The sequence below is a fragment of the Physella acuta genome, unplaced genomic scaffold (assembly GCF_028476545.2).
Source record: "Physella acuta isolate Inbredline_101_S28 unplaced genomic scaffold, ASM2847654v3 ptg000367l, whole genome shotgun sequence".
In the NCBI taxonomy this organism is placed as follows: domain Eukaryota; kingdom Metazoa; phylum Mollusca; class Gastropoda; family Physidae; genus Physella; species Physella acuta.
Window position 1 is genome coordinate 139,900 of NW_026731886.1, and position 12,144 is coordinate 152,043.

The 12,144-nt window shown below is 43.1% G+C and overlaps 1 protein-coding gene across 18 annotated transcripts in view; it reads right to left on the reverse strand.

Moving 5' to 3' along the window:
• LOC131941618 (tyrosine-protein phosphatase Lar) overlaps positions 1 to 12,144 on the reverse strand; it is a 180,646-nt gene that overhangs the window by 104,704 nt on the left and 63,798 nt on the right. For 16 of the 18 annotated variants that reach the window (XM_059300948.1, XM_059300954.1, XM_059300949.1 and 13 more), the window contains one exon: positions 11,302 to 11,515. The gene's annotated coding sequence lies outside the window, so the exon portion shown is untranslated. Of the gene's footprint in view, positions 1 to 11,301; positions 11,516 to 11,869; positions 11,994 to 12,144 lie in introns of those variants that run through there. The other 2 variants (XM_059300953.1, XM_059300951.1) reach the window with 2 other exon arrangements.

The window sequence follows — 12,144 nt, forward strand, 5'->3', positions numbered from 1 at the left end:
TCACGTATACAGGGAGTAAGACAGATTGTTTTAACCTTCGCTAACCCCCCCCCCCCCAGGTGTACAGTGATTCTGTGTGATTAATACCTGTCTGTAAGATTATACCGGCGTATTAGCATAAACTAGGTCATTCTACGGGGCACAGGTAACACAATCCTCGACATACCTGAGCGGTGAGACACCTGTCAACACTCAAACCCTATCCGACAACTGGGTCTGATGATAACGGTTGGTTTAACAGTTTACCCAGAAACGGTTGGTTTAACAGTTTACCCAGACATAGATTAGCTTTGGTTTAAATGTGGCGCGTCTTGAAATCGGATATTCAAAGAGAGATCATATTCTTAATCAGGTTTCTTTAAAACGAGATATTTAATGTCAAATTATCTCGACTAATTTGATTTAAGACAAAAATTTAATTGTAGATGCAAGTTATTTTATTGGGCAGAGTCGAAAGTTTGGGCAGGGTCGAGGGTTTGGGCAGAGTTTATGCTATGGATGTGTGGTAACTCAGACAGAGACTAAATATCCAACAACAACAAATGAGAACACAAGGCAGACAACTCACCACCCAACAACAAATGCAACTTCAACGATCCTGATATGTTGTTCCTCTTCCAAACAAGACGGTCTATGGGGCAAGTGAAGGGATAATGTGGTCAGCACTATGCCCAGCAGCCTTTACTTTCTTTTCTCAGGGACGGTTTACTGACATGAACCCGGATTCGAACTCGGGACTTACGGGTTAGCAGTTTAGCTCTCTGGAGCTAGGCCACTCCGTCCCTACCATATGCTGAACACAATAAAAAAAAAAACAGGCTCATACTCAACGTTAAATGTCACGTGCAGGTTAAAGCTTCATTATCGCAAAAAATATTTAAAGTATTATCTTTGAAGTGATAACACATCTTTGTAAATTAATCGAAAACGAGGCTTAGTCTTTATCGGTGGACAAAGTTACCTTTTTTCCCCTCCAACACAAGAATTACGCGTCAACATGTTAGACGCCAGATATTTAGGCCGTTGACTCAAGATTTCAGCCTGCTTTTCTTTCTGGATTTGCTTCCTTTGTCCAAACAAGAACAAACTACAAGACAGCAATTGCTTAATTTTGGAGCTGTCTCTCCTAGATGGGTTGTTGTCCCCAGGTATCAAGCCTCATTTGACGGGATACGAACTTTCCGGTTTAGCAACCACGAGCTTTACCGACCCGAACACATCATTACAAACAGTAAAGAGAGCAAGACCTCATCAAATGTTTGCAACAAAAACAACAACAGTAGAGTAACGGACAAACCCCTAATGTCTAAAGAAATCATATAATACATTTGGTACCCATAGAATCCTTTATTTGTTTCTTACACCATTCCTAAACCAGTAGGCCTACCCGTATATAACACCTTTGGCTAACACCATAGACCTGATCCCATATGACACCTTTAGCTGCTATCACCATAGACCAGATCCCACATATGACACCTTTAGCTAACACCATAGACCAGATCCCATATATGACACCTTTAGCTAACACCATAGACCAGATCCCATATATGACACCTTTAGCTAACACCATAGACCAGATCCCATATATGACACCTTTAGCTAACACCATAGACCAGATCCCATATATGACACCTTTAGCTAACACCATAGACCAGATCCCATATATGACACCTTTAGCTAACACCATAGACCAGATCCCATATATGACACCTTTAGCTAACACCATAGACCAGATCCCATATATGACACCTTTAGCTAACACCATAGACCAGATCCCACATATGACACCTTTAGCTAACACCATAGACCAGATCCCATATATGACACCTTTAGCTAACACCATAGACCAGATCCCATATATGACACCTTTAGCTAACACCATAGACCAGATCCCACATATGACACCTTTAGCTAACACCATAGACCAGATCACATATATGACACCTTTAGCTAACACCATAGACCAGATCCCACATATGACACCTTTAGCTAACACCATAGACCAGATCCCACATATGACACCTTTAGCTAACACCATAGACCAGATCCCATATATGACACCTGTAGCTAACACCATAGACCAGATCCCATATATGACACCTTTAGCTGCTAACACCATAGAGCAGACCATGTTTCCCGGCCCAACCTACACGAGCAGCAGACAAGAGAGGGGGGGGGAATGAACAATCTCTGAGGTGACCTGACACGACTGCCATAGGTGACCGCCTACTCGTCAGATTAAAACAGGGGTCTCCAAACTTTTCAGTCCGAAGGCCGCATTAACTATCAAATTTCAGATCGGGGGCCAGTTTCTTCCAGGCATGTCTTTGATTTTTCTGGGCAAAGTTCTTCAGCTATCACCAACAAACGATTTTTCCTTGGACAAAAAGATCTCCGCGGGCCGGATGAGAGGACTTCGAGGGCCGCATCCGGCCCGCGGGCCGTAGTTTGGAGACCCCTGGATTAAAATAATGGCTTCAATAAAACATGATTGCCTACAGCTACTGGGATGTGCTGAGACATAGGTCGTCATCATTAGTGGGGGGGGGGGGGGGAGGGAGAGACGGAGGGGGGAAGACTGTGATCAACGGTTCTCAAACCAGGTTTACAGCATCTTTCGGCAGCTCTCACCCCAATAAACACATCGGCTGTTGGTCAAATATGTCAAGAGTTCCTGCACGAATGATGACCAGTGGGCAGAATCCAAACAGACATGACTGGTGAGTCACTGAGTGATTGGCCTGACATTGTGAGACGCTCTGATTTAAACACTTTAATCGACGGGGGTAGGGGGGGGGGTCTATAGCTCCAGGGGATCTATTTTTAGCACACCCCTCGTGAACAAAGATCCCGCCTGAGCGAGCCGGCAGCCATTTTAAAACTGTCGCCAAGTTTGTCAAAACCAGAGGCCGTGACCACAGGTGATGACACAGCACCTACACGTCTATACATCAAATAATCCGCTGGGACAGCCCACGTGATTCCCGACTGCAATAGTCACGTGGAAAATATTTCCCTCACCTGGAGAAAGTGTTGTCAATGTTAACAGCTGGACAACCGAGAACATTCCAAGTGTGTGTTGATGTTTAACGCGCAGTTCAGATACAGGCCTCGAGGTCAAGGATTCTATCAATCAGCCGTAAATACAAAGATTGGTCACCCCTACCCAAAATTACCCACCTAAACACCCCCCTCCACTTTACCCAAATTACCCACCTCTTCCCAAATTAACACCCCCCCCCCCCATTACCCACTCACTGCTGACGGATAAGTAAAAAACCACAACTGACATGCGGCATCAACTCAGTTAAATTCCTAAAATTCCTAAAGCTGGTTCAAACGAGATGATTACCATATTATTTATGACGACGTTGAACTTGTGTTAGAAGCAAAAATTTTGTCTTAATTTTTACGGAATAAAATGAAACAGTGGACACGCCGGACAAAGTTGTGTTTGTGTCGGTGCGTCCTTGGGAATTGTCCGGATCAAACAACGCTGCGGTCACAGGGGCGTCTCTAGGGGGTTTTCTCAAAACATTCTGGAAGTTACAGTATCCAGTAGGGCCAGGTTTACTGTGTTGGTCACAGCACTTGACCATTACTGTTTCGTACAGAGAGTTTGGCCTCGATAGTTCAGTATTGGTCATCATGTTTGACCAATAAATGTTTAATGGTCTCAACCGTTGGTCACTATGTTTGACCAATAAATGTTTAACAGTCTCAACCAAAGTTTTTAAACTTCCAAGCTTCGAATCTAGCAAAAGTTTTCTGGTGCACCTGACACCAGACTTGTCACAGTGCACCTAACGTGTCACAGTGCATCTGACTTGTCACAGTGCACCAAACGTGTCACAGTGCACCAAACGTGTCACAGTGCACCAGACTTGTCACAGTGCACCAAACGTGTCACAGTGCACCAGACTTGTCACAGTGCACCAAACGTGTCACAGTGCACCAAACGTGTCACAGTGCACCAAACGTGTCACAGTGCACCAAACGTGTCACAGTGCACCTAACGTGTCACAGTGCACCAGACTTGTCACGCCTCCACTGACGCTCTTCTAATTACCCTAATTAACTAAATTAAATATTCACTTAGTGGATTACGTTTTAAAACCAGTTATGACATAACTGTAATATTAATCCAGCTTTCAACACAGGCTTCAAGTAAGGCTAAAAAAATGAATGAACACCCGCAGATTGTCCACTTGAAATGGCACTGTGCTGGTCAGGTCATCTAAAGGGAGCTGCAAGCTACAAAATATGGTCATCTAAAGGTCATCTAAAGGGAGCAGCAAGCTACAAAGTCTGGTCAGCAAGCTACAAAGTCTGGTCAGCAAGCTACAAATTACATGGATGCGTTTGACGTCGATTTGTTTCGCTTTTCAAATACACTTTTCGAACTCAGCACTATGAGCTCAAGACCACTGAATAGAAGCTATATACTGACCAATGAAATGACCAAACGTTAAACATTAGCCAAATGCAAGCCTATGCGTTAAATGCAAATAATCAGAAAATTAACTTGAAATCTTTAAATCGTGTACATAAACCAAACATGTTCAAAACATGGTCGACAAATCATGGCCAATAAAATATGATATTTGTTTGCCCAACATTCTTGTCGGCTCAGCAGTTTTACTTCAACTCTAGCAAACTGAGGAGTTGACCACTGTACCACTTGACCCCAACTACAGTTTCGGTCCAACTGACCAATAACAACCGCCGGGGGAATTAACACGATTCCGCTGGTCACGAAAGGTCAAATCGTGTGGTGAAAACATTGTGGAATGGAGTCACGTGTGGGTGTGGCTGGAATCACGTGTGGCTGTGGGTGGAATCACGAGTGGGTGTGTGAAGAGGTGAGAAGAGACAAAGTCTAGCCGTGCTTGATTATCCTACCCAGAGAACTGCAACAATGGAGATATAATTGACAAATTGTCGAGAAAAGTGTCTTCCACCACCCCCACGCACGATGGTTAGTTAAGTTTGCTCATCATGACATGAGTTTTTATGTAACTTATAGTTAAGTTCCTTCATGACTCCACTGTACACTAGTAAAGTTTGTTCATGACTCCACTGTACACTAGTTTGTTCATGACTCCACTGTACACTAGTTTGTTCATGACTCCACTGTACACTAGTTGGTTCATGACTCCACTTTGACTGTCGACCTAGCTGTAAAGAAAAGTCCATAAACCAAACAACGAGGCCCTAACGAGTTTCAATTTGTCCAGAAGAAAACAGACACAGCCCAACCAGTAAACGTTGATTGGAATTAAGCGCCCAGTCCTGACGTGATTAGCTGCCCGGCTAATTTACAACTCGGACACCAGGGTCGTACCCTTATCTGACCCGGATGTGACCTCATTAGGTTCTAATCGGGTTAGGCTGGGGAGGCGGGTTTGGTGTAACTGTGGACGTTGAGTAGCTTCACCGGACACTGGTCAATGCTATGTAGTGGTCAGACTGGTCAATGCTATGTAGTGGTCAGACTGGTCAATGCAGTCTAGCAGTAGCCTATCCGATGGTTACAGTTCATTCAATGTTTCAGTCTTTCACTAATCCAATAACAATTTTTTGAAGTAAATACCACAGACAAGGACAAAGCCACGTTTAAACCCTAAAGGTAGACCATGTTTACCAGAGGTTTAGGGAGTACAACACCACCAAACATTATTGAGATCTGACCATCCCTACCAAACGTGACCTATGTCAATCTTAACCAACCGGTTATGTGGCCACCACACATAGCCCTAACCAACCAGTTATGTGGACACCACACATAGCCCTAACCAACCGGTTATGTGGCCACCACACATAGCCCTAACCAACCGGTTATGTGGGCACCACACATAGCCCTAACCAACCGGTTATGTGGCCACCACACATAGCCCTAACCAACCGGTTATGTGGCCACCACACATAGCCCTAACCAACCAGTTATGTGGCCACCACACATAGCCCTAACCAACCGGTTATGTGGGCACCACACATAGCCCTAACCAACCGGTTATGTGGCCACCACACATAGCCCTAACCAACCGGTTATGTGGCCACCACACATAGCCCTAACCAACCAGTTATGTGGCCACCACACATAGCCCTAACCAACCGGTTATGTGGGCACCACACATAGCCCTAACCAACCGGTTATGTGGACACCACACATAGCCCTAACCAACCGGTTATGTGGCCACCACACATAGCCCTAACCAACCGGTTATGTGGCCACCACACATAGCCCTAACCAACCGGTTATGTGGCCAGATAGCAGGTTATGAAACATTTTTATTTCCATACGACAGGACAGAAATGAGCTATCAGCTGACATTCGATCAGGCCAACGGATTCTGGGATTGTTCCGTCCTCTGATGTAGGATCGATAATTAATCATTGGAAAAGGGATTTGGGGATAAATCAGTGCGAGGGTCAGAGTGGTACATAACATGGCCAGAGTGGGGGTCAAGATCTTCGTAGGGGTCAGGGAGTTAAGGATCATATGTTGGTCAATGATGCAACACAGTGGCGTCACAAGCGCTGATCGCAACAGATGGTACAATCCTAAAGGGTGACACAAAAAAGGGTAATTCCACATAGAAAAAACGGCCTAGTTTAGTTAAATAGCTGTTTAAACATTTAAGCACACAGTACATATTCCTCAATGGTTAGACATCTTTGACTATAATCCTGAATGGTTCAGTCATAATTGACTATAATCTAGACAAGTTTTCACCAATGTTGGTGTTGTTCAACCCACGAGATAGTGGTTGAAACAAACATGTATGTGTTTACTTAAGTCTATTTAACCAGCGCTGATCCTTACTGAGAAACAAGGTTCTCAAACCACGCCATCCCCAATGTCCAAGCAACAGGGGCATGTTTTGATGTCGGTCAGAATGTTGTGTCATACAAGTTTGACAACCTCAATCGTCCTGACTGAGATAAAAACTTGCCCAATATTGCTTGGGCATTGGGTTGGTGTGGTCGGGTAGGACATTGGGTTGGTGTGGTCGGGTAGGACATTGGGTTGGTGTGGTCGGGTAGGACATTGGGTTGGTGTGGTCGGGTAGGACATTGGGTTGGTGTGGTCGGGTAGGACATTGGGTTGGTGTGGTCGGGTAGGACATTGGGTTGGTGTGGTCAGACAGGACATTGGGTTGGTGTGGTCGGGTAGGACATTGGGTTGGTGTGGTCGGGTAGGACATTGGGTTGGTGTGGTCGGGTAGGACATTGGGTTGGTGTGGTCAGACAGGACATTGGGTTGGTGTGGTCAGACAGGGCATTGGGTTGGTGTGGTCAGACAGGACATTGGGTTGGTGTGGTCGGGTAGGACATTGGGTTGGTGTGGTCGGGTAGGACATTGGGTTGGTGTGGTCAGGTAGGACATTGGGTTGATGTGGTCGGGTAGGATTGCTGTTGGGCAGATGGGGGCTCTAAGCCTGAGACAGCAAACTCCGAAAGTTACAACTGCTGCCTTGTAGCTGTCCGTGGATGTGCAGACTTTGAAAGTGAATCCAGAAAAAGCAGACTGAAAGCGGGAGTGAACGGGTCGTATGGCGCATGTTGACACGTAAAACTTTACTGTAACGGAGGGGGGGGGGGTCAAACAAAGACAATGAAGCTTGGACGTTACAAAATGTCCCCAACATTACGTCCAACAGGACAAAATGTCCCCAACATTACGTTCAGCAGGACAAAATGTCCCCAACATTTTGGCCAACATACGGGCTCTAGCTGAGCTAATGGCGTCATCGTTTGGCCTTTTAGAAAAAAGCCAGTCGTCAACCGATTTATTCCCCCTTACAGCTCATTTGCATACGCGAGATGATTGCTTAAACCGAGCCATAAGATGTGAGGGCTGGCATGGACGAGGGGAGATGTCTCACGCTGCTGGCGGGAGGTGAAATATTAAAAACAACGCTGACTCCTGGCTGATTGATATTACATAACGAGGCCCAACCCCCTCCCTACCCTTCCCAACAGGCATACACTTTGTCTTACATCACCTCAGAAAATTAAAAGAAGAAAACATTTTTTTTTAAATCAGCCAGCCTGTTTATTGACCTTTTCTTCCGCTACTAGGCACGATACTGGGGAATCGATTCTTCCGCCTCTAGGCACGATACCAAGGAATCGATATTTTGAATAATACACACGTAAACCTTCAGTATCGGCACAGTGACGTCACATCCGCATACATCATCGTGTTAAATCAATACTGGCAGCAGACGGTATGTCTAGAATTCTTGCAGCAGTAAATACTTTGCTCTACAGATAGGCGTAATGACACTACCCTCAACGTCTACTTCCGGGTTGACTGCAACAACAACATAAGCTAGGGGGTTGAATATGGAGTCAGACAACCCGCAAGGTCCCGTTTAGATACGGGTCAAATTTGTGATGGACCCCGTTCGAGAGGGATCGAATATGTTGCATAGGACCCCAAATATGTTGTTTATTTTGCTCTTTAGTGAGGGGTCAAACATGTTGGGTAGGACCCCGAATATATGTTGTGTAGGACCCCGAAGGGGTTGAATATGCTGTGAGCCTGGATCAGAAAATATCGGCGGTTTACAGGGTTTGTCAGAGATGGAGTCGGCAGTGGAAAAAGTCAATAGAATTAATAAAGAAAGCTCAATGGGCGTGTGGAGGGAGGGAGGTGGAGGGAGGGAGGGGGAGGGGCGCGGCTGGAGGAGTGTGTCAGGGAGAGTAAATGCCAGTCTTGCACGGAGGGAGGGGGGGGGGGGAGGGGGGGAGGCAATGTGAGATGACGAGAAAAAATGAATCAATAGCGAGATCAGCTATCTAGGGATGGCTGAGGGGTAGGGACGGATGGCGGGGGTAGGGATGGCTGGAGTGGATGAGGGGTAGGGACGAATGGAGGGGGTAGGGACGACTGGAGGGGGTAGGACAGATGGGTGGGTAGATGTAGGAGCGGGGAAGGGGAAAGGAGGAATTTGTCCGCCATTATTCAGTTTCTTTCCGTGGTCCATACAAGCGCTTGGCCGCTCGGAGCTGGTTTTGTTAAATCTCCGAGACAGTGTTGGTCCTGGTACTGTCCGGTCAGTTTGTCCAGAGTATGTCCTAGTTAGTTTCACCAGGACAACTAAGGTCAGCAGTCTGGTCAGTTTGTCCAATATGTCCTAGGTCACTGTGTCGAAATGCTGGTCACAGTACCTATTGTTAGCAGTCTAATCTCAGAGATTCACGCACATTAATTATATGTAATCATTAAAAAACTTTAGCTGAAAAAGATAAACAGAATGGTCTAGGAGGTAGGGTGGCCTAGTATGTAGGGTTGCTTAGTATGTGGGTTGGTCTAGTAAGTAGGCTGGTCTAGTATGTAGTTTGGCCTAGTAAGTAGGTTGGTCTAGTATGTAGAGTGGCCTAGTATGTAGGTTGGTCTAGTATGTAGAGTGGCCTAGTATGTAGGGTGGCCTAGTATGAAAGGTTGGTCTAGTAAGTAGGTTGGTCTAGTAAGTAGGTTGGTCTAGTATGTAGAGTGGCCTAGGATGAAGAACAGCCATTTGAGTTTGTTGCAGGAGTGTTGTATCTGTCTAGATTGTACACATTTATAGAGAGAGAAGGCAAGGTACAATATTGTACACACAGTGTGCAATAGATTGGATCCCCTAATATCAGATGTTTACATTTTGCTGACCAGTGAATCCATGTGTACAAATATCAAGTGGCTACTCAGTGGTCAAATTTGATGAAACAGACAACACTACCCACAAGGGGCCAAAACATTAGATGGCGTCTAAGAAATTAACTAATGTTGAAAGTTTAGCTGATGAGCAAAAGTTTAGCTGATGAGCAAAAGTTTAGCTGATGAGCAAAAATTGTTTAGCTGATGAGCAAAAATTGTTTAGCTGATGAGCAAAAGTTTAGTTATGACCAAATATTCAAGTTGTGATCACAAACCTGAATAGTGTCCAACAATTTCTACTGACCATGTAGATCACTACTCCATGATGAAGTCAAGTACATGACACAACAACATACTAACAAAATGTTTTTGTGGTGTAAACTTTGAAAGTACTGTTTAAAGCAATAACCAATACAGGACAATTAATACCAATTTTTAATGCATTCATTCACAATAATAGACTACTGCACCTTTATTTGATCACTAAGAGACTATCACAAAGATCTAGCTGCACATCATTTTGTGTTTTAATAAAAAATTACTCAATGCTAAATCTCGGAGCTAGAATTTAGCTTTCATCAAAATCTTAATAAGTGGCATGTTATTGATATGATGAAAAAATACTGATCTAAGTTTGGTAAAAAAAATCGTCATGTATAGACTTATTATTGCTTTATATAGTTTATTTTTTTATTAAACATGACATTTTGTATAAAGACTAATAATTTAAAATAAATTTCGAATTGATTTTGTTCAATATTCGCCATATTTTTTTAGAAGAGAATAACTTATCCAAAGCACCAAATAATGTTCTTTTATTTATACTGTAACTTTATTAACAAAAGATAAACACCAATATAGAAAGATGTGATGTTGGCCTACTGACAGAGTACACACAAGGCTACTTAGACCATATGAGTGGACACTGACAGCTTGGTCCAAGGGAGAGAATAATGGGAACAGTGTGACTTGGTCAATGCCAGATCAATTCCCTTTGTCTTGCTCACTGTGTCCACCAATACTTGGGACAACCAGTGTTGACATACTGACCACTAGCCAGTGTTGACATACTGACCACTAGCCAGTGTTGAAATACTGACCACTAGCCAGTGTTGTCATACTGACCACTAGCCAGTGTTGACATACTGACCACTCGCCAGTGTTGAAATACTGACCACTAGCCAGTGTTGAAATACTGACCACTAGCCAGTGTTGACATACTGACCACTAGCCAAGTACTCAACAAAACATGTGATATGTTAGAAATGAAGTAATTATAACATTTCTCGTGAACTTTTGAAAAGTATTTTAAAGCAGCTTTTTACAATCCTAATCAAAACATTCCAAAAAGACAGTAGGACCAACAACACTAAAGTACAAAACTCAAGTAATTTGTAAGTGCCACCCAGTTGGTAAGATCAACATCTAAATATTTGACACACAAACACTTTTGTTTTATCGTCTAGAGCTGGACATTTAGAGTTATATAAACCTAACTCATTAATTCTAATTTAATTACAAAAACTAATAATCTTTGAATAATATTGCCTCATTAATTAACAAAGTAAACTGTTGGCTAATAATAATGACTGTCCAAGCTATTAAAACAGTCATGTTTAAGTCTATTTAAAGCTAAATATACTTACACAATGTCCATTAAATAGTGCCATCAAATATCCAACATTTCAGTGTAATCCACACTTAGGGATCCATTAATAATCCAATGCACAATTCAGGTGTTATTTGTAATCCACACAAAACAATTTAGGAATTACTTTTTCAGGTAAAAATATATCCAATTAAGGTAGATAATCCAGGAGAGATGATGTTAAGGGAAGTAATCCTCTAACAGGCTCACATCTGTGAAAGAGAAGACAATTAACAGTTTACTTTTTAAACACATTTTTATTTACAACATGACAAGTCTTAAAGTCTCCCTATACTTCAGTAACATACATCAAATAAAACTTAATGTTTTTCAACACAAGTCTATTTTAAACTGTTTGCAAGTATATGGAATTATGTATGACTGTAGGCAAGACAGCAATGAATTGAGATTGTTCTAAATGAGATCAGTTGTTAAGGAAACTGGTAGCGACACCTGCAAAAATAATTATTTGATGATGGAACATACCAAAACATGATGGAACATACCAAAACATGATGGAACATACTAAAACATGATGGAACATACTAAAACATGATGGAACATACCAAAACATGTTGGAACATACCAAATCATGCACAGCCAGACAGAAATAAAACTCAGGTGAGAAGGGAACAAAATGGCATCTCCTTGTGGAACCTTTAAAATAATTTTTCACGCATGACATCTGTCATGTACAGTTGATGTGTACCAAAGTCTGGCCAGGTATGTGACATTCAACATGTACACCGAACTATTGTCAGACTTGTACTAGATACAAGAAAGTGTACCAAAGTTTGTGTCATTAGGTCACCAACCAACAGATACACAAGCTTTGTTTTTG